The 23,226-nt window shown below is 40.5% G+C and overlaps 1 protein-coding gene across 1 annotated transcript in view; it reads left to right on the forward strand.

The window, feature by feature from the left end:
• The window catches only part of CPLX1 (complexin 1), a 107,934-nt gene that overhangs the window by 33,736 nt on the left and 50,972 nt on the right, over positions 1–23,226 (forward strand). The window lies entirely within an intron of this gene.

Below are 23,226 nucleotides of genomic sequence, written 5' to 3' on the forward strand. Positions count from 1 at the left end.
GGAAAATATGTGGACATTAATGACTTGAGATAAAAAGCTCTTCTGCTTAGTCAGAACTCTCTTTACTCTGTGAACCCTGATTGTTGGTGATGAAGTTCAAGAAGCCAGGGTGTTGTTTTGGCCACATCCTTGTCAGCACACTTTCTGTACTGCAAGACCTGAGATGAACCTTTGCATGGGTTATACCTGGCTGCAAAGACTGCTTTGCAGAAGACTGAATGCCAAAAGGATGGGATGTGTGGTTGGCTTTATAACTCTTCCCACATCCATTGCAAGATTTCTAGATGGCTCCTCATACAAAGCCCAAATCCTAAATTAAGTTTGACAGTATCTGTGTTGAAAATGGTTCGCTTACCTCTACAGTAGCTGGGCCAGCTTTGCAGAAAAAAGAAGACACACATGAGGGGTGGAAGGCAGGAAAACTGCCTGCTACTGCCTCCTTAGAACTTTTAAAGCATAGTCCTTTCTTAGACTCCCACCTAAGCAGTGGAAGAAATAGCATCAATATGATGGAAAACCTGAAGTGAGTTTTAAGAGTTTCCGTCTTCATGATCACTATGAAGCAATGTGTGATCGACTTCTTGTTCAGACATTTTTACTTGGAAACCACAGAAGAAGATGTAGTGTTTCTACTCAGCAAAGTTCCAGAGAATGCGACTTTGGTAATGTACAGAATCACTCTTTTGTGGACCATGACATGATGAGACTTTTGGAAAAGCACAGAGATTCAGAATATATATTTTTATAAAGTAAACCTTCAGCAAATTTCAGACAGAGACATATATAAGAGTTCTCTGAGTTTTTTAGGGCTAGTTTTTCAGTGTCTGGTATGATATTTGGTTTTTGAACTCTTGCCTAATAGATCTGTGCTATAACAGAAAATACCCCGGAAAACAGTGCCAACCCATGCTGCTATTTACTAAGGATTTCTCGTTTTTATTTAAAGAGAATGAAGTCAAATAAATAAATTTTCCTTATCCTTCCAGGGTACACTGAATCTTAAAATGGGAAGAAAATCTGATCATTTTGCTAATATTTAAACATAAATATTGAAGTCAGGTAGACTTTATGTTATTTGACTAGAAGTACTTAATGCAAAGATGAAAGAAAAAGGCTACAAAGAAGCCAGGATCCTAGAGAACTTGTGGGAGGTTCTCTTTTGGGGCTGAGCCATTTTGTCAGTTCCCAAACCAGTCTTACTTCTGAGGCATTGAGTATTTAAGTAGTTAACGGAATCTATGAGCCATGTGATGCAGTTCATTGTGTGCTGCTATTTATTATGTTTCAGAGATGGCAGAATGTCTATGTCTTCATCAAACCATGTCTGACAGAAATAGGAGGGAAAGCTGAAAATAAAGACCCTTTCCTAGCTCTTTTCTTTGAAGTCCTTAATTTATCTACAAAGCATAAAGGGGAAAAAAGGGACAGAGGCAGGGCTGAGGAGTAAATTGGGTGATAGCAGTTTCTTGTGTATGACAGACAGGTGTCTAGGATAAAAACAAGTAATGTCACTAAATTTTAGGGGGGAAATAAGGGTGGGACATGACAGTAGCAACACAGTCCTGCAACAGAAGGGTGAAGACCTTTGGAAATAAACCAGGGTAAAGAGTTGCCCAGTCTGTTGTAATTTTAAAATAGAACTTCACAGTGCTTTTCCAAAGGGAGTCGAAGATGTGTAAGTGCCAATGAGCATGATAGAAAGTGGGCAGATAGAAACATCTCAATGCATTTTTGAAGATCTTGATATGATTCTATTTTTTGGGATATTAGGGGTGTGGATGTTGAAGAGTACCAGACATCTGGATGAGGAAGAGGCTTTGCCCTCCAGTTATTTTGGGTGAGCAAACACCCCCTGTAAGCTTTTATGATTCTTGCATTTTCACTTAGAAAATCATTTTAAAGGGAGAGGTTGTGGTATTCCTGTGCTTGGAGATTTCCAAAACATGACTGTGCAAGGCTCTAGACAGCCTGATTTAACTTTGTAGCTAGTCTTGCTTAGGGAAGGCTTTTGTTAAAGGTCCCCAGAGATCCCTTCCGGCTTGAAATATTCAGTGGTTTAGCCATTGTTAGAGTTGTAGGAGGGTCTTCGGGACTTTATACTGTGTGTTTAGCTCTAGATGCCAAGGCCTTGGCTTTCCTGAAGAATATTTTCCTCAATTAAAAAAAAAAAAAAAAAAAAAAGAATGAATGAATCACTGGGACTGCAGAGGTTGTGAAATTGTCAAAATGCAGTAGGGGAACACCCAAAGATGTCTTGTCTCACATCACCACTGAACAGAAATATATAACACAGACAAAAGAGACAGGGTGTAGGGCAGTTCACTGTATAAACTGTACCTTTGTCCTTAGTGGAAAGCTGATTTTAGCAGGTAAGGCTGGCAGAGAAAAAGAATATAGATTCGGATTTTTGTTCTCAGAAACATCCATTTCTCAAAAGACAGCAGAAAGTCAAGGGACTGCAGAGGTTTATCAGTATCAAACCAAAAAGTCTTGATGGTCTGATCTATCTGAGCTCGATGCTTGAACTTAGAAACTGTAGGTATCAATCATTAACTGAGCTTTTCAAAAGCCCCAGTGTCATTAAAAAGTTCTGGACATGATGAGACTTTCTGCTAATGTCTGCTGTACTGACTGTGAAATCTCAGACTCTGTCCTTGACATGTATGAAATAAAACAAGTGAGCTGGGACATAGGCAAGAAATAGTGCAATTAAAATCAATTTAATTGCAATTTTGGGAGCTCATCAAGACCTCTTTGCTGCCTGTGTGACTCTGACTGTGCATGCAGCATAATCTCCTCTAGAGCTCCCAAATGCTCAGCATGATGGTCTGTACCCACAGCCAAAAGATGCTAAGCTAATGCCTGAAGTGCTTCTGACCTTATTCTTTCAGCTAGTGATCCAGACCTGAGTTTACCAGCCCATCCTGTTTACTATGGGGATAAGAATTGAAGGACAGGTCAGAAATGATGAGATGATGGGCATGGGAGAGCTTTTCCCTCCAAACCCTTGTCACCAAAATCCTGCTTCGGTGCCAGATTTATTTCAGTAGCCAGCTTCCCTATACTTTCTTGTCTATCATTGGAGGAAAAAGGAGGAGAGGACGAGAAGGAAAATAAAGTGCTGCTCACTCACTTCCCCTCCCCTTCTCTTCTGGGTGCCTGGCAGGAGGATTTAGAGGCACAAAAGGCAAAGATCATGGGCTGAGATAAGGACAATTTACTGGGAAAAGCAATGAAATAAGAAACTGGACAGAAACATCAGCAACAATACTAGAAATAAAAGTGTACAAAGAGAGAGTGATTTGTGTGCAAAATGCTCAACGAACTCAGGACAATGAAACAATGGTGGAGAGACCCTATGCCCACCACGCTTGATTTCCTGACCAGAAAGAGATCTCCTTCTTGGAAGAGAGAGAATCCCTTTTCTCTGAACCTGCCAATGATGAAAGACAAACAGCATTTGTTTCTTGGCCATGCCTATGCAGCTCCATGTTCCACCCTCTCACAAGTACTGTGAAAAATTAACCCTGTATTTGGCTGAAACCAGGGCAACATTTTACGTTAACTCTGCAGGCTTTATTTTGACCTGTCCCTGTGATTCTTTTTCATCCAGTGTTAAATCTTGTTCTTCTGTTGGTAACTGTAATGAGATGACCCTTATCAACTGCTCTAAGGTCACCCAAAAAACTTCCTATTGATTTATTTTCAAGGATCTCCTAATAGAACCAGGGTCTGGAAAGGTCCTCATCTTTCCTGTCTTGTGGGCAAGCTTTTAATTTTTGATTCAAATCAGATGAATTTGTGATGAAACATTTCTGTAGAGCAGATTTGATAGAGCCTCAAGTTTCCAGGAGATCATAGGCTTACATTCATAAGACTGGAGATGTACAAGTTCTTTTCCTTCCAGCATCTGCTGCAGTTTAGAATTGTTGCACTTTCTCTTCTGTAAATTTAGACCTGGGTTTGGCAGCTCCACTGATATTTCCAGTACTTCTTAGCATTCAAGTGACTCTGTCTGTAAGCAAACTCTGCAAATTATTAACAAGCAATGCAATCAAACCCATCTTCTCTTAAGCTATAGTTGAATGTTCTTTTTTCAAGAACAATTCATCTGGGAATATTTGTGTGTCTGGACAGGCCTGTTCCAAAATCAGTTGGAGTCCAGGGTACCTTAATTCCCTTTCAATGATTTTCCACTTGACACTTTCTATTTCTTTTAATGTGAAGGATGGTTTAGGTGAAATATGCCACATGGCAAGTTGCATTATGTAGGACTGTTGACCATACTAGCACACAGTTCTTACCAGTGATTAAAGGAAGTTCGGGCTGCTATCAGAATTAGCTCCTGAAAACATGATGGTAATAGATTTTGCCACTGTGGGGCTTTTTTGTGTGTATGTTTTGTTTTCTTTTAATAAAAGCATTTATTCTTATCAATAGAAATGAGGTAATATGTGTGTGTTTTAGAGTGATGCCTAGGCAAACAACTCTCTACATACTGGTAGAGCTGTAAAAACAGTAATTTAAAGCAGTTTTTCTTGGAAAAGTGAAAATACTCTTAGTGTCAGATTCATGTTTCTTGCCTGATCACCATTCACCCATATTTTTTAAATAGTATGTGTGTGCTTTAAGTATTGAGCAAAAACTTCCAATGAAGCAATATTTTTCTGGCAATAAATTAGTGGGAATGATGTGAATATGTTAGCAAAATGGCACAAGCTAGCATAGAAAGGAAAACTCAATCAGACACAAAGGGAAGCATGAAAAATTACCAAGTGGGCAAATAGTTACACCTAGTTTCTTCAATGACATCTGAGTATTCTGCACAAGAAGGAATACATTCAGTAAGTACTTTTAGTAAACAAATGGTACAGTCATAGTGCTTAAAAGTGGTGAAATATTTCCATCCTAAGATAAGGAGAGCTTTTGCAAGATCTCAAAATTGCTGCCCAGTGAAATCTGAAAAAGTAAGATTTTGTTTTCATGTTTCCTTGTTTAAATACTGTGAGAAGAAAACTGGTATTACTTCCACAGTTAAATGTTTGAAGGGAAAGAGGATGACCCAGCTTCATCTGTATGTTGGAAAGATCGAGAAAACCACACAAGGAAGGTAAGTGCATACTACAATGTGTGTGACTGAATCAATGCCAGTCAACATAAGTTTTCTTAAAATTGTATCGTGTCATACTAAACCAAATCCATTTGGAAAAGGATGCAAGACAGAGTTGCAGTATTGTTGCAACCCAATTGCCTTAGGTTCTGGAACTCAGGAAGGTAGGCACTGCATGGTATTATCCTTATATAAGGATATAAATTATTATTGAATACATTAGGACATGTTCTGAAAGACTAAAGCTGAATCCTTGGTCTGTCTCAGAATGTCATTTTTAACGGAAGGCATGAGTTTTGTGTACTGTTAGGTGACTGGCAAGGGAAGGGCTGGGGAGCCTATTCTGAGTAGACAAAAGTAGATTTAAATCACCATGCTGCTGTTTGTTCAGCTGGTATCATGACCCTCCCAAGTGGCACAAAAAATATGCACTGTTTGGATGGCACACTGATGCCAAGTGCTAAGTGATGGCTTAATGGTTTTCAGAGAGTTAAGGCTGCTTATACACAGATTTGCCAAAACTGCCCATATTATCTGCAATATTCTTTCCAGGTGTAGGGTGCCCAATTGCTTTTTAGCTAGTGCTTCCAATAAGTGAATTAGCCAGGAAAGGTTTTGCAGACACATAACTTGGGAGAGGTGCATAGCAAAGTCTGTAATAGAAGGTTTAGACTCTGTGTTCCATATTGACATGTTCATCTTGCTGTTGAACAGACTGCCCAGCTTGTTCTCTGAAGGGAACCTGGACTCTCCCTCCCAATGGCTCCTTGGAGATTTGGGGGAAGCATCAAAATGATCATTCTCTAGTGATGGGATAGGATTCACTATGTACTCTATAATGACAACTTAATCAGGCCTAGCATTCTTCCCAAGGGTAACACTCCTGTACTCAAGGGCCTGCCTGTGCTGTCTGGTGGAAATAACTGAATTCTGTATTCAAATTTAAGGTGTAAAAACACAAGCCTCATTAAAAATGAAACTATACTTCCAGCATGGTCAGAATAGGACAGCAGATAAGCATTCCCCATCCTCTCTTTATTTTCTTATTCACCTCTGTGCAACATTATAATGAAAATGTGTTCTTGACCAGCATGACAGTAAATATTAACAGTTTTCTATGCTTTGAGCTAGCAGTAATATGGGAGAGTCCATGCAAATGTGTGAGAAGAGATCTTTCCTTGCTTATCCTTTATTCTACATGACAATCCAAATTAGACTGAGACCAGACATTTTTCAAGGTACCTGAAGAAGTACTCAAGAAAGGCTAGAAATATTGATGGAAGCAAGAGGCTCTGTCAAAGAAGCTGAGCTTTACATCTGGTGAGCTGCAGCCCAGCTGGTGGTAGATCAGACTACACCATTGCAGTTTGTTGACTGATGCCTTAAATGCAGCCTGAAACTCAGAAACAAGATTGTATTTAGAGTTATTATGATAGTTACTTTAGTTATAAATGTCGAAAATTTCATTGCATGGATTTTTGATCTTAATATGTAAGCTACTGTACCGATATATTGTTTTTTAGCAATAATTTTTTAGCACTATCAGATTATTATTCAGAGTAGATTTCTTTGATGGCTGCATACAAATCTAACATTACCTACACTGCAAATAAAGCTCTTGCCAGTTCTCTCTTAGAGCTTGTTTATGTTTTGTATTACAGACAAGAAAAATGACAGAGGGAGAAAAAGCAAGCTGACATTGCAGGGAGATCAGCAGAAAGCCTGATGGAACTTGCCAGCTAAATGTAGTATTTCAGAACTGATGATTAGTTAAAAAAACCCCAAAAACTAACTTGGGCAAGTCAGGGAAAATCCCTTCATTTCACAGTTTGGGCGAGAACAAAGGTTGTGATTTTTCCTGAATTTGTTAAGGACAGCTACATTTCAAGATGTGTCACTAAATGACAAATAGAGTCAGTATGTAAAGCCCAGAAGATGTTCAAGGCTTGATGTGTTTTGCTAGCAGCAAATGTGATGGAACATAAGCATAGTGCTGATCTGCTTGAGAGTAGGAAGATTCTGCAGGGAGTTCTGGGCAGTGCTGAGGCCGTTGGTTTGAGGATCCTACTCTTGGGTCACAGCAACCCCCAGCAGCAACACAGGCTGGGGCTGAAAGTGACCCAGCTGAGGAGGACCTGGGGCTGCTGATTGACAGCTGGCTAAACATGAACCATCCAATGCCCAGGTGGCCAAGAAGGCCAATGCCATCCTGGCCTCTATCAGCAGTAATGTGGCCAGAAGGACCAGGGCTGGGATTTTCCCCCTGTACATGGCCCTGGTGAGGGCACACCTTGAGTGCTGTGTCCAGTTCTGAGCCCCTCACTACTGGAATGACATTGAAGGGCTGGAGCAGATCCAGAGAAGAGCAATGGAGCTGTTGAAGAGTCTGGAGCACAAGTCTGATCAAGAATGGCTGAGGGAACTGGGATTGTTTAGCCTGGAGAAAAGAAGCCTCAGAGGTGACCTTACCTCTCTACAGGAGAGATAAGGAGGTTTTAGCCAGGTGCATGTTGGTCTCTTCTCCCAGTGGACAGGGTGAGAGGAAATGGCCTCAAGTTGTTCCCGTGGAGGTTTAGCTTGGATATGTAGAAAAATTTTCCCAGGCATCAGACCAGTGAAAGGTGAAGTCATCATCCTCAGTCAGAGGCATTTAAAAGACATGTGGATATGGCATTTAGGGACATGGTTGGTGGTGGACTTCACAGTGTTAGGTTAGTAGTTGGAGTTGATAATCTTAAAGGTCTTTTCCAACCTAAATGATACTGTGACTCTAAGAAAAAAATTACGAATGGACTGGGGAGGGTCCAGAGAAGGATAACAAAGAGGATCAAAGGACAGAGGAACCCGTTGTATAAGGAGCAGCTGAGTGGGCTGGGTTTGTTCATCCTTGAGGAAAGGAGGTTTAGGGAAGACCTTATCACTGTGTTCCAGTATTTAAAGTGGGACTACAAGGAAGATGAAGACTCCCTTTCTACAGTGAATCACATGGAAAAGATGAAGAAGGGTACAGGGTACTCCTGGTGAGATCCTGGTGAATTTGCCATGGGAGGAACATTTTTCACAATGGGAAAAATCAGCAATTGCAGTAGTTTCCCCAGGACAGTCGTGAATGCTCCAGAGTCGGTGACTTTTAATAGTCATCTGGATGGGCTTCTGGTCCATCTTGTCTAGCCTGTGCTTTTGTCAAGAAAATTTTGAACCAAATAATATTTGAGGTTACTTTCAACCTGATGTTCTATGTTCTCTGAAAAGCAAAAGGCAGAAGAGTACAGGGCATGTATGCTGTGGTAACCTAGAAACTAATTAAAAGAAACTCTTTATCTAAGTTCTGTGTATGTGCTAGTTTGAAGGTTATCTTGTCTTCTGATGACTAATTTGTGGTCAGGGGAACCTGTGAAGGGATAATTGCTCCCAAGGCAGGAAGCACTGAGGTTTCTGAAGGATTAGAGGGAAAGTTCAATACTGGCAGCTTTAGTCTAAATTGTGTCAGAAGTTACTACTTTTGTTTCCTCAGAATCTTGTTCAGCTGATAAGACATTGTAAGCACCAGGCTTCCTGTTATTAGGAGATCTGTAGATTTATTAGTGCTCAGAGACGTAATATGTTCCACTGTGTACTGAAGTCAGTAAGTGTCTCTTCACTGTTTTTGTTGCAACTATTGCTTCAGCATGAGTCAGACTTTCTCTAGTTGGAATACTCACTCTGGCCTGAATAGGTTAGCAAGTTCACTGCTTCTTCAAAAGATTGTCCCAGTACATCACAAGAATCTTGGTCCTTCTGATGTTTCCCAAGTTCCTTTAAACACAGGCCCTCTATGAGAGACTGTCTCTACAAACCCTAGCATTGTATGGAGAGATTTAAATGTTTTGCTTGTGATATTTCCACTTTGGAGCATACTAAATGTTTTCTCCTTGGTTAGCCTGGTGGGGATAAGAACGAAGCTAGTTGTGAAAAATCTTGACCTGATAGTCCTTAATGATCTAGGTGGAGCTGGAAAAGATATACTGCCAGGAATGGTCTGTGGTGCTACTGACGCTGAGACTGGATGCTCTATTATGGAGCAGTCTTATGGAATAATTTGACTTCCTTTTTTGGCTGTTAGTGGTGTTTGTGGGGCCTGGGCCAGCAGGAACTCATTATAACTAGCAACAGTAACTGCTTTTGAGAGTAGTCACTTAATACTAAGCTGGAGTCTCTTATTATAGTAGCCTGAACTGTACATTGGGTAACTCAGAGTCTTTTATTAGGAAACTGTATTTTGTATAGTCCTAGTACTCTTGTACTAGGCAGTGCGGTCTCAAAGAAAAATTACTAGATGAATATGAAAATATACCAGTATAATTACCTAATTATATATTTACATAATTATGCTGATAATATGACTACACTCAAAGACAGTCAGGCTTTGTATCAAAGAACCTTTTACTCCTTTAACATGTTTTTTTTCCTGGCCTGGAATTAATTAACAGTGGATTGGAAACACCTTTATATTAGTGTGTATTTCATAGCAAAATTCCTTTTACAGCTGAATATATTGAAGGGTCAGAAAAGTGTCATTCATCTGCTTCACTGACACTGGGGGCCTCACAAACCAATCAGATTGGCCAGTTTGGTTTCATAGTCATCCTGTATCACAGCCATATGGTTGGAATTGAAGACTTTGGGAAGATAATTTCTGGTAGAAAAAAGAAGGGATGGGAATTAATGCCTGAACATAATGAATCCCAGCTATATAGATGTGGTCTGTACACAGCAAAGAGGAATTGCTTTTTGAAAAGAGCTGAATTGCTATGGGATTCTTGAGGCTTTTGAAAAATGGTCTGGTTTTATGTTCAGCCTCACATGCTGTGAAGCAAATAGTGCAAGATGTGCTTCCATGGATGTCGATGTCCTCAGTACAGCAATTTCTTCTGTCACAGGTTCCCATCCATAGAAACTTAGAATATTTAGGTTGGGAAGGGACCCTAAAGATCCTTGAGTTCCAACCCCCTGCCCTGTGCAGGGACACCATTCACTAAGTCAGGTTGTTTAGGACCCCATTCAACCTGAACTGGAATGCAGGCAGAGGTGGGGCATTCACATCTCCTCACTGTAACTAACCTGTGCCAGCGCCTCATCACCCTCACAGTAAAGAATTTCCTCCTAACATCTAATCTAAGGCTGTTCTATGTCAGTTTAAAATTTTTAGTTTATTGCCTCTTGTCTACCCATATAAAATGTTTATGAGCCCCCTAAATGTACTGATAGGCTGTAATGTGGTCTCCTTCACCTCAGCCTCTTCTCCAGGCTGAACAACCTCAGCTTTCTTGGTTTGTCTTCATAGGAGATGTGCTCCATCCCTCTGATCATCTTTGTGACCTTTCTCTGAACCCACTCCAACAGGTTCATGTCTTGTGTTGAAGAACTCAGACAGTACTCCAGGTGGGTCTTCATGAGGGCAAAGTAGAGGGGGAAAATCACCTCCCTTGACCAGCTGGCCACACTACTTTTGATGCATCCCAGGATGCAGTTGGCTCTTTGAGCTATATGGGTGTCTTGTGTCTGGCTTCTCATGCATGAGAACCCACAAGTCCTTCTTCCCAGGGCTGCACTCAGTGAGTGAGTTAATCTCCCAGTCTGTATTTATGTCTGGGAGTGCTGATCCAGGTGCAGCACCTGGACTTTTAGAATTTCATGAAGTTCATAGGCTCAGTTCTCAAGTTTGACTGGATCCATTTGGTTGGCATCCCATCCTTGTGTTGTGTCAGTTGTGCTGCTCAGCTTTGTGTCATCTCCAAACCTGTTGGGGATGCCCTCAATCCCACTGTCTGTGCCATTGATGAGGACACTGAAGAGCACCAGTCCCAGCAGAGAGCCCTGACAGACATCACTTGTCATGGCTTCCACCTGGACAGAGAGCACAACTCCTGGTGGCATCCATCCTGCCAGTTCCTTATCCACTGAAGAGTCCATCCATTAAATCCATGTCTCTCTCACCTACATATAAGGATGTGATATGGGACTGTACTGATGTTCTTACAGAAGTCTAGGTAGGTGACATTCGTCAGTCTTTGCCATCACTCTGTCATAGAAGGCCACCAGATTGGTCAGGCACAATTTGCCTACAGTAAGGTAAGTCGACTGTCTCAGGTCACTTTTGTGTCTTTTATGTGTCTTGGTATATGTGCAAGGACGTATATGTGCTGCTCTGTCATCTTCCTTGGCACAAAGGTGATGCTCATCCATCTGTAATTCCCTGAATTTTCCTGTCTCCCCTTTTAAAAAATGGGAGATGTATTCCTTTTCCCAGTAATTAGGGACTTACCCTGACCAACATGACTTGTCAGATTTGAGGTATAATGGCTTGGCAACAACATCAGCCAATTTCCTCATGTATGCCACCAAGTTCTATAGACTTGTGGCTATGTAGCTTACTGAAGTGATCCTGAACCTGCTCTTTGCTTATACTGGGATGGATTTCCCCCTCCCCCCCCTCAGAGGATCAGGGATTTGAGAGAAGTGGGAAGCCTGACTACCTGTGAAGAAAAGGGGAAGAACTCATTGATTACCTCAGCCTTCTCCATATCAGTTGTCACCAGTTCATCCTTCTTGTATATCAGTGGCAGTACACTCTTCTTGGCCTTTCTTTTCTGACCTGTATACTTATCCCTTACCAAATCCTGTTCTGGTGTTGCCTTGGCTTTCCTGAGACTATTTCTACACATTTAAACAGTATCCATTTACTCTCCTTATGTCATCTGCATCTGGTTCCACCATCTTACTCCTCAGTTTGAGGAGAAAGCTGAGCTCAGCTATGCCAGTTTCCACCTTGCCATGCTCTGTTTCCTATACACAGGAATAAAGAGCTGTTGTGCTCTAAGAAAAGTGTCTTTAAAGAATTGCCAGCTCTAATCAGCCCCTCTGTCTTTAAGGAGTTTCCGAGGCAATCTCATCCACTAACCCTTTAAACATCTGGAAAGTCGCTCTTCCAAATTTTAGGGTCTGGAGTTTCTCTTTGCTGCCTCATATTCCTTGAGATCCTGAACTCGACTAGGCTGTGCCTGCTGCTTCCAGCTATAACCTCTTCAGTGAGCCCCTCGAGCCCCTCTGCACTGGTGAGTGCCCGGCCCAGGAATGTCGCACCTTGGTATCACCTTGCCTGATACCTGCACCAGGTATACTCCACAAATCTCCTGTGTTTCTTGAAGCCAGCTGAGCTGCTTTCCCAGCACAGGTCCAGGTGGTTGAAATTTTCCATCAGAATGAGAGCTTGCAAGCATGATGCTCCCTGTGTCTGAAGCAAGAAGGCATTGTTGGTACCTCCCCCTGATCAGGTGGCCTGTAGTGGATCCCAATCTTCAGTGGAGCCCTGGAACGATTTACACAGGAACATTTGGGATTACAATGCAAGGATGGAGTAAGAGGAATGAATTGGGAATTCATAATTTTTTGTGACTGAGGGAAAAATATCAACCAGTGTGTATAATTTGATGAGTAACTGCAGAAATTACTAGACTCTTTACCTCCTTCTAGAAAAAAGCAAAGGAGATTTTGGGCACCAGACTCCTTCATGGCAAGTTTTTCTGCATCCATATATCTCAGCTACACTGTGGAGCAGCATTTAGCATAACAGTATGATCACAGGCAAACATCAAACACATGCACAAAGTTAGAACCTGGAATGTAAGGAGATGCCAAAATAAAGTACAGAATAGAAAAATCCTGAAGAGATATATTTCCTTTCTTCCCTCTTCGGGGAACAATCCACTAACTGTAAATGCTTATTTGAGGAGAGTTTGTATTAGATAAATAGCTCTCCAAAATTTGCAATTCAATTCAGAAGTACTCGTGTCAGTGTTTGACAAAGCATGACCAGTGGGGTGCCCTGTAATTCTGTCACTGAGCAGATGGGGAGATGAAGGAATCTTGCATGTTGTATTCCATATAGACAGCACACTGTACATCACAGATGAACCCTCCCAGCTGAAGTTTGACTACTGCTGATGGAAAAATACTGATGAGGTAAAATGCAGCCAGTTGAAATGGTAGGCTTATATAATGGGATTTTTTTTTTAAAGAATTGAACTATTTTCAAACTTCTGGACTTTGCAAGATTAAAGAACATACATCTATGTTTTTGCAAAAGAATGAAGTTGTATGAAAAAGAAGCAACTTATCTTTTTTCTGTTAAATGACAAAATCTTTTTATGGATAAATAAAATGTTTTATGATGGGCTTGGAATTATCTCCTTGTCCTGCTACAAATTCTGATGGTGTTCTTAACTTCATGTTAATTTCTGTTGTGACCTTCAGTTTTACATTGAAGTATGTTAGTCTACATATTGAATTCCAAAAACCTTGGATTTCAATATGTAGACTTAACAATTTACTTCAAAATTCAAAATTATTCTTCGCTATCTTGTTGCTCTAGTCATTTCAAAACTCCTTGTTTGGTAGAAGCATGTTCCACATGTAACAGAGACAGTATTAACTTTCAAGGCAAAACAAAATTATGACAGAAATGGCTTTATTTGATTTTGGGGATGCTATCTTCCAGACACTTTTTCTGAGTGACTAAGTTGCTTGTGCACTTAAATTACTAGCAGAAATAAATATCCAGATGCTTAATTTGAATGTCTGTAACCAAAGAGCTGATTACATTGGACAGCATGCTTATCTTCTTAAACTCATAAGCCAGTATGTAACATGCTCCACATGCTAAAGGATAAAATATACTCTTCAGTCTAGCTCTATTTTTCACCTTCACTAACAATTACTTGACTATTACATGGTTTAGACCTCATTTATCTGCTTAGTCATCCACAAATGCAGTTCAAATATGTGAGGTAGAAATAAGAATGCTAGAAGGTTATTTTTAGTTGCCCTGAAGAGGTCCATTTTAGCTATGTAATGTCAGGCTGTCATTATATCTTCCTTGCATTTTACGTCCTTAGTGTTGGATACAGCTTCTTCCTGAACAAGAAGGACAAAATAATCCCATTAGAAGTGAGTGTATTTGAGGGACAGAAAGGACTAGTTCAGTTTTTAGCAAGAGGCTTCTGTTGCAGCACTCAGTTCATCTATGAAAGTGATGTCAGCATGATCTTTCCCTTGACAAGAGTCCATTCCTGTGGCCTGAAGGAATTGTTTCACCATCTGGGGGAGAAATGGTAGCAAGTATTTTACTTACTGAAGGATCTTTCTGGTAGAACAGACTTGGTATGTCAAAGTGTTCTGATGGTAACAGCCCTTCTGAAACTTCCAAACACCAAAGAAAATATCCATGTCAAAAAGAAACATTGTAAAATACTCACACAAATACCCACAGGCTGTTTTCACTTTGGGAAATAAATGGCAACAAAAAAAAGTAGTGTCTTACTAGGATATTGAGAAATTCCATCCTTCCTTCCCTCCTTCCTTGCCTTCTTCCTCATAAAGGCCTTAATTCCCATCCATTCTTCCACTCCCAGCCCAGTCCTGAAACCTAATAACCCACAGATATAATTCTCAATTTTACATTATTTCTATTATAGGCTCAACATCATGCCTGGCTGGAACAGCAGTCCAGGAGGATCAAAGCACAGGTCATTTGAACTCCACATGTTATTTCTCCTTGTGGCTACTCATAGTGAAGGCTATATGAATAGAGGAAGCTTAGAATGCTGTTTCCCAAGATATTTTTCCAGTTTCCAGCCATTCTGGTTCAGGAACTTCTTTGTCAGAAAACAGTTTCTTTATATTTAGCAGCCCTCTTTTTCTCATCCAGAGCTTCTCTGTTCTCTCCATGCCACGATAGTGCATTGGATTTGCAACATCCTGTGGCAAGGAGCTTCACAGGGCAGTTACTTGCTTGAAGAACAAACACATTCTTCTGTTTCTTCAGAGTTTTTCTCAGACTGTTTGAAACTCTATGAAACTTGCTTTCTCCTTAGGTTCTGTGTAGGTCTTTTGTTTAAAAAGACAGTGAGAAGCCATTCCTTCTCCCAGTCACTCCCAATTCTGAGGAGCTCTAGCAAGGTGTCTGTTTCCCTGACTGGAAAGTTCCATTAATAGTTTCTTGTAGCCAGGCTGTCACATTCCCGTCATTCTTGATGCCCTACTTTCATGGCATCTCACTTACCTTGACAAACTTCACAGACCTTTCCTATAGTGCAAAAGGAGTCTAAATCACATATAAACATGAATGGGTACCTATTCATGACAGGTGCTATCTGCTTACACACCCCACAAAATCCACTGTTCTTCTCTTAGGTTACTCCTTCAGACTACTATTGCTGTAGGTGAATTCATAAACTTTATTCCACTGCTAGAAGATCTTTCCAAAGATCTTTGACTAGGATGCATTTTTTGATTCTATTTAAAATATGTTCACTTCCTATAGCTGAGGATATAGAAACTTTAAATATTTTTTATTCATTTTTTCCCCCAAGCATAGAGTGAATGGCAAGCTCTTGGATTTTCACAGGAAAAAATGGGTGGCTTTTCAGTATTGCAGCCCATCTGTCTGCAAAAATGAGGTTGAATCCAATTACAGTTGTAATCACAGACGGATTGAAAATAACAGTCCCTCCTCCTGATCCTTCTGGGAGAGCATTTATTAAATATCTCAATGCTGAAACTGTCCTTTTGATATCCCTCCTTATGGTTGCAGTTCTTGGTTGTAAGTGAGGATCCTAAATATATTTAATTGGCTATTGGAGTGACCAGTACTTGTTTCTCTATGCAAAGCTTGTAATTGTGCTTTTCCCTCCTTTCCTCTGCATGTGTCTGTGTGTATGACTACAGCACTACATGTCAGCTAGTACAGCAGGCTACATGTTGGATTATGTTTCAAACAGCAAACAAGCTATAGCTGTGAAAGGATTTTGATTGTGCTGTCATGTCAGCCTTGCTCCAGTGACCTTTGATTCCAGAGCAAGTACTAAGGGTACAGAAAAAAATTAAACCTGAACAAGTCTCTTCGTAGCAAATGATGCATTCTGTTTGTCATCGCTGAGTTTCACTGTGGAAGCATGGGTTTACTGCATTGCTGACAGTGGAGTTCGTACCAGTCTCTTCCAGTTGAAGCATAAGGGCCTGGGGTCTCTGTTTGGTAATGAAAACTTTATATTTGGTCCTTGTGGTTCCTTGGGTCTCGAGGCTAGTGGATATAGATGGACATCCTTCAAGGATGAAGGGGTTTTATGACATGGTAATTCCACATCCTGCCATAGTAAGTAGGTATTAAAAATCCAGGGCTTTTTTTCTCTTGACCTGGGCTAGGGAAGGAAATCACTAGTACTGTACAGTGAACACTCTGGTTCTGGATCTGATGACTCTGTAGATAATCACAAATGTGTTGAAATGCTCTGGTATTTCCCTGCTGTCTCTTGGAAATCTTTGGAACCCAGTGGGCTCCCAGCTGTCTGGGAATGCCTGGACTGAGCAGCACTGCTAGCGAGAGCTTGGAAAGGACCTGCCTTGAATATGTGTCCTCTGGGTTAATTCAACTACATTAGCTACTACTGTGAGCATACATCTAGAGCAGGTACAGGAGGAGCTCTGCAGCTGCCAGAAATACTGTCCTGACATTTGACCACAGTTTTCTCTCCTCCTACCAACTGCTAATACTGCAGTGCTCAGAATCACAGCAAGGAGAGGTCAGTGCAATCAATGCACATATGTGTGGATAATTCCTGAGTCTAGAGGACAGGTGACAGAAACATCAAACAGGACCAAATTCAGAGCTGCAGAATTTTCTATTCAAGGTCAGCTATTGCCAAAGTCTCATGTTGTCTTCCAGTTAGTCCATTCTTAAGTCTGAATGATGCTATTTCTGGTTCCATTTTGGCAGTAATGACATATTAAGTCATATTTACATTCAATATAATACACAGAGGATATACTGTGGAAAAAAAAGGAAAAAGATAATTTGATAGTCAACTTTCTCTACAGTAGAGACCCTGCTGTGATGCCTCTGTAACACAATTAAGCTACCTGACAAACCACTGAATACTGCACATTTGTAAAACAACTGGTTTGGTAGTAATTCAGATGTGAATCTATGAATACAAAGGACCAGTGTGGCTGAATAAAATATCTATTTGCCACAAGACAAAAACTACTTTTTAGCATGGTATGGGAAGCAATCATTTTATACACCAAAAGAATATGGTTGTCCTTTCTTCATGGCTCTGAGGGATTCTGCTGCCCCTACCTTAAAATGCTTAGAGAGAGCATGATATAGTCCTTGATTGTGTTGGATTTGATGTTTGGGTATTTAGAACTATATATGTTACTTCCTGCCCTACCTATACCACAGTGTAGTATCAAGTTTTGGGCTGTCCCTTCAGAGGCTCTTTCAATCTCTGACTTTTCTATTGCTCAGATAAGGCAGCAGGTGTGGCTGTGGCTTGTAAAGAGAGCCTCGTGGAAGGCTGTTTTTACGCTCCTGCTGTACCTTCCATTCAGGAAAGAAGAGGGATAGAGTGTGTCTGGAGAACAGGCTTAGTAGACTTAAACCAATTGACAACATTGCCCAAAGGAAAAAGACGTGCTTGCTTGAGCTATAGCTGTCTGAGCAGCCCTGACCATCATCTGGAATATTTCCTCTGGAGCAAGGGAGAAGGTGATACTCATACAAGTAATGAATGCAGGGTGAATGCAGCTGTGTTGCTTACATAGTAAGCTTTCTCCATGTAAATCAGGATGAATTCAAAGAGTGAGAGGAATAGTCAGAATAACTCTTCCCTTGTCCTTTTCACTAGATAGGCATACATAAAAATATTTTTTGCTTTAGTACTGTATTGTTACCTTTTCATTTATGTAATATTTCTCTGAGTTGAGGTTAATATAGAGTTGCGAACTCTCGAAATCTTGTCTTTGTCATCTTTTGTCCTTAAATGAGGATGCGAAATCTCAAATTAGGCAACAGTTTAAAGTCTTTCATAAAAAAGTTTTCAAAAACCATTTTCTTGTGGTTCAAAACTGTTTCATGCCCTTCAATTTTCTTTTCACTCTCCTGAAGTAAAAAGTACTGAAATTACATCAATTATTTTTCTTGCTCAATTATCTACTGTTCCCTTGAGCTTTTCTGAGTAATTCTATAGACTGAGGTAACTCTATACTATGCTGAAAAATGTGTGGATCAATAGCAGGCATGGCCTATATATTAAAAAGGGTGAAAGAAAGTGCTACTGATGGAAGACTGGAAATAGAACAAGCACATCTTCTTCAGTCAAGGCTACAAGGTGACTTACAGGAGGTCTTTGCTTCTTGAGTGTTCATCAGCCCTGTGGGGTTTTGTCTCCTGAAGCAAATCACTATGAAATTCTGCAAGAAAATTTACCTAACTTCCTTTAGGAACATTTGTATCGACATCTGCGTATTCAAAATGGGTTGTGCAGTTCCCACAAAACTGCACAAAACTGAACAAAACACCAGGACATGAAAGAGGCACCAAGAGAAAAGCTGAAGTACAGGCTTCAGTAGATATGAAGTTAGATAGCTGGAGTGGCCTTAGGCTTGTCAATAAATGATGAAGCCTACCGGGGGAACTGTCTCACAAATCTGTTTCTGCCCAAGTAAAAAGAAAGAGCAGCCTTTGTTTTGAGAGTGGGACCCATAGGGGTTTTCAGGACCCAGAAGCACAAATGGAGTAGGAGAGAAGGCTTACCTACAAGGTAGGAACCTGTTCAACAGAAAGATACATGCCTCAGTTTGGGAATAGATGTTTCTCTTTCCAGATATTTTAAGGAAATGGACTTTCTTAGTTGAGAAATGATTTTTCTGGGTGTCAGATTAGATTCACTGCTCACAGTCTATGAGGCCATTTTTCTGTTGAGGTGTTCAAAGGCCTGAGTTGCAAACTGCATATTGAGACCCTTGAAAAACATTTTCAGGCAGTGAAAAGAGTGTGAAGTCACCTTCACAGAGGGGAAGATAATGATGTGGAGTTCAGAGTTGTGTTAATCAACACTAAAGGCTAAACCAGAGTGTGGTGTGCATGAAAAGAGACAATAGCCTCAGGGCAAATATGGGAGCTGTATTTCCTGAGTCCAGAGACATAGGGGTTTACATTCTGACATTCTTTAGCTACATGCTTGTGAAGGCAACTTATTTATGGAAGTTTATGCAGAGCAAAGGTTTCATACTGAATCTGCATCTTGCCAGGACAAAGATTTTCAGGTTTGTAAGTGAGAAATAGCCACCACATAGTAGCTAAACAATGACAGGTTTGAAAAGAACCTCACACATCTTACCTAATTATCATACTTGAAGTATGAACAACAGTTCAGCAGACCTTACCTTTAAGTTATTTTTCTTGTTTTATTTTTATCTTTTGTTTAAAAAAACCCCACATTTTCAACTTTGTCTGTTAGAATATAAAACAATGTAATACATTAATTACTTCCTTGCCATTGATTTTTCCTGTTACTATGTTTCAAGTAAACCCCTAAATCTTAGACTGAAAGTGATTTCAGTTATTTTCTTCTCATGTCAGTTTTGGCATCTTATATCTCTTGAAAGCTTTCAACTTAAAAAGGACCAAGTACTCTAGCAGTGCTTCTTCTCCTGTTTTTGGTTACTTATATTCATTTTTGCATATTTCTAAAAATAGTCCACTAAATGGTATTAAAAAAGAATACTCAATGATGTTAGGTGACGTCAAATCTGTTAATAAGCCTGTGGTGGTTACAACGCAAGTGATTTGATAAGCCACATCTCTGAAATTATTTTTTTTTTAAATTAGGGGAAGGTAATGACTTTTTGGATAGTTTTTGTTCTTAAAGTCCTGGAGGCACACTTAGACATTTAGTCTTTAATTTTTTCTTCTGGATAGATTGGTCTGTTCCATCGGTGCTGCATCCTAGATGGAACTCCCACATAGAACTGAAATAACCCAAGCTGCAGGGAGAGGAGAGAGAGCTACTCTGGCTAGCAGATACAATGCTTGCGTGTGTGTGAGTGTGTATGTTATGTTTCTGTCTGTGGGTGTATGAAGAAACCACTGAGAGCAACCTAAATTTAAAGAGTTCTTCCTGGTCACAATGTGTCTGCAATCACTGGTGTTGCTTCACTATGAAAGTTCCACAGCTTCTTATGAAAACCTTGTCTCCTCCACTCTCAGCCTGCCTACTGGCCCTCAGGCTTGAGAAAACATGACAGATCACTGACAGAAATTATGTGAACATTTTTTCAAAGAAAACTTTATTCTATTCAGTAAGATGGGACTTACAAGCTCCTGACCTGACTAAAGGCGCATTCCAAAGAATGTTTTTCTCTGGTATGGTATCATCCCACTGAAATCACTGTAGCTACCAAGAAGCACCACACCACCAGCGTATTGCTACACTGCTGTTACCAAGAAGTATATTAAGAAAATAAGTGAAGGTGAAGTAATTATTTCTAAGGAGTTCCTATCTTTCCTGTTATGTAAGTATTTTTACCAGCTGAGCTCATTAGAGCTATTTAAACTTCACTTGCTGCTATGTAGAAATTCCCAAGGACATCTCACCATAAGAACTCAACTGCATGGTAAAAGCTCATAAAGATTCTTGAAAATTTGACTTCTTGTATGAAGATGTTGTGTTTCGGTGATGGTTTAGCTTATGGCTCATCCCAGTGCCCTTATGCAGTGTTATTTCTTTCTGTCAATATTTCAAGGAGACAAGCTGTCTTAGAAAATCTTCAGGGACACAGGGGAACGGTTTGCAATCTCCCACCCAAGTCCCTGAGGAAGCAAATGAGGCAGACACAATATCTTGCTAAGGTGTCTGGTCTTCTGGTTTATTTTATATTGTTTAGCTTGTTTGTTTGATTTTGTGGTTTTTGTTTTTGTTTTTTAATTAAAAAAACGTTTTTTTGCTCTTAGTTCTACTTTAAAAATTTATCTGGCTTTGATGCTAACATATTATTTTAAGGCATCTGGTAAGAAATCATGAAATAGTTTGTTGGAAGGTACCTTTAAAAGGTCATCTAGTTCACATCCTCCTCTATCCCTGCCCCAGGTATAACATGACTAATCTGGAACTTGGAAATCCATATAGGAGCAGCATTTGCCCCTGCATGGCAACAGAGATAGGTGACTTGCTTCCTACCAGAGAGGGGTGTCATGTTCTTCTGAATTCCTAGGTGTCACAGCTGTTTTCAGATAGGTTTGTGCTGGGTGCCAATTGAGAAACATTCTATGTATATGTACTAAACATGTCACCAAATCTACTGTTATGGCATTGCTTCAATCTCTCTTAGCCTTTCTTTAAAGGAACAGGAAGATTCCAGTCAGCAGGATTATCTTACAGACTGATGTTTCTGAATAGACTCATCATCCTTGTCAGTCAGAAACTGGAGAAGACCATCATTTTCCAAGGCAACAGAGAAGGTCTGGAATCTGTCACCAGGATGAATTTAGGAAATCTGTTAGAACAGCAGAGATTTACACAGTTAGCAATTTTCTTTTTTATTCAGCTGTTCTTTCTGTGCCAAAGTGAATAATTTCTCTGAAGCAGGTAAGCAGGACTGAAACAATCATAAATCACAGGCAATACATATTGTGGTAAGCAGATCTGCTTTTCTTTTTTTTTTTTTCTGCTGGAACTACTAGCTGTATCTGACTAATGCCAGAATGCTGCAGTGCAGGTGGACTCCTGTGAGCAAGATGCCTACATTAATTTCTCCATCAGTAGATATCAGGCAAGCAAGTCCAGAGGAGAATTCTCCTGCTGAGGTGGGTTCTTCCATTTGGCTTGAAGAATCTCATCCCAAGATCCGTGACTAGCTGGAGTAGACCTCCATGAAGTAGAAGGGGAACCTGTTCAGAGATTATTTACAGCTACATCCTAGCTGGGTCATAGCAGTCAGGAGGACAAGCCAAGCATTTTCTAGGGATTATTGATCAATACCGGAGCAGAAGGCACTGAATTTATGTTATACAGGGAGCTGTTCCTGCTCTACGGTGGTGGGGTTACATGGAGTGTTCCCCTGAAAAAGGGGTTGCAGCCTTTCAGGTGTAGATCTGGCTCAAAATTGCCTGCATCCAGCAGCTTTACAATGCAAACAATGAAGATGAATGCAATTCCTGAGAAGGAGAAATGGGAGAACCTCCCAAAGGTACATGCAGCAGCTCTGGAGCAGAGGCAGTAACAGAAATTTATATAATCTTAATTGCTGTAAATCTTCTTAATCTTAAGATGTTTCTTAATCCCTTACCAAGTAATAAAAGGCATCACTTTGTCTTTTAGGGAAAAGATTTGTGTCGTAGTCCAAAAGAACAGTGTGTGGATTGCTATTTTTGTGTAGTGCATCTGGAAATGTACTTATACAATGTGCCTGAAAGCAAGGCAGAGTGTGTTTTAGCTAGGGTTGCACACACTTTGCAGCAGAAGTAGAAGACTGTGGCCCTCCAGGTATCCTGGAGCAGTAATGATTCCTCCAAAAGCAGAGTCACCTTTGCACTCTTCAGCTGGCTGCTCAGTCTGTTACCCCAGAATCACTCCCCATTATGTCTGCATCATTTTCATTTCTCTTCCTGTGCAAGCAGCCTGTAGCCAGTGGGGGCACAGTGGTTGAATATTCTCTTAGTGCTTGATGCTGAAGACTGATGATTGCTTTTGTTTCCAGCTTTTTGCTTTTTCCTCTTGCTGCCTTGTAGCAGGATTTGACTGGCAGGAGATGGTAAAAGGAGTCTCAGGAACCTGCCTGCTGTGTGCGTTGGTCTCAGGAACAGAGATAGCTCCTCCAGGCCCTCTGTGCACAGCTGCAGGATTTTGAAGACTCACAACCTAGTGCTCTTCTGCAGTGGGCACAGGCAACAGTGTGGAATGGGGAAGGGAGAGTGCTCCATCACAGTGCCTGTTTATTAAAATATCTGTGTGAAGTATGTGTGAGAGAAAGCCTATCTGTGGAGGGATCTGAGACAGCAACGTGATGAGCTGTGTTTTTCTGATGATGTGTCCCCAGCCCAAGGCATTTTTTTGGGTCAGGCTGACCCAGACACATTAACACTGACCTTTGCATGTGCGTCATCAGGTGTTTCCTTGTATGGCAAGTTTGTAGTTATGGGTGTGCTACTTAAACACATATCCACACTGAAGTAACACCTTGTATAACAAAACTGGAATATAAATGATGTTTTAAAATTCTATTCTTTGATCCAGTTG

This window comes from Molothrus aeneus, chromosome Z (assembly GCF_037042795.1).
Source record: "Molothrus aeneus isolate 106 chromosome Z, BPBGC_Maene_1.0, whole genome shotgun sequence".
Taxonomy (NCBI): Eukaryota; Metazoa; Chordata; class Aves; order Passeriformes; family Icteridae; genus Molothrus; species Molothrus aeneus.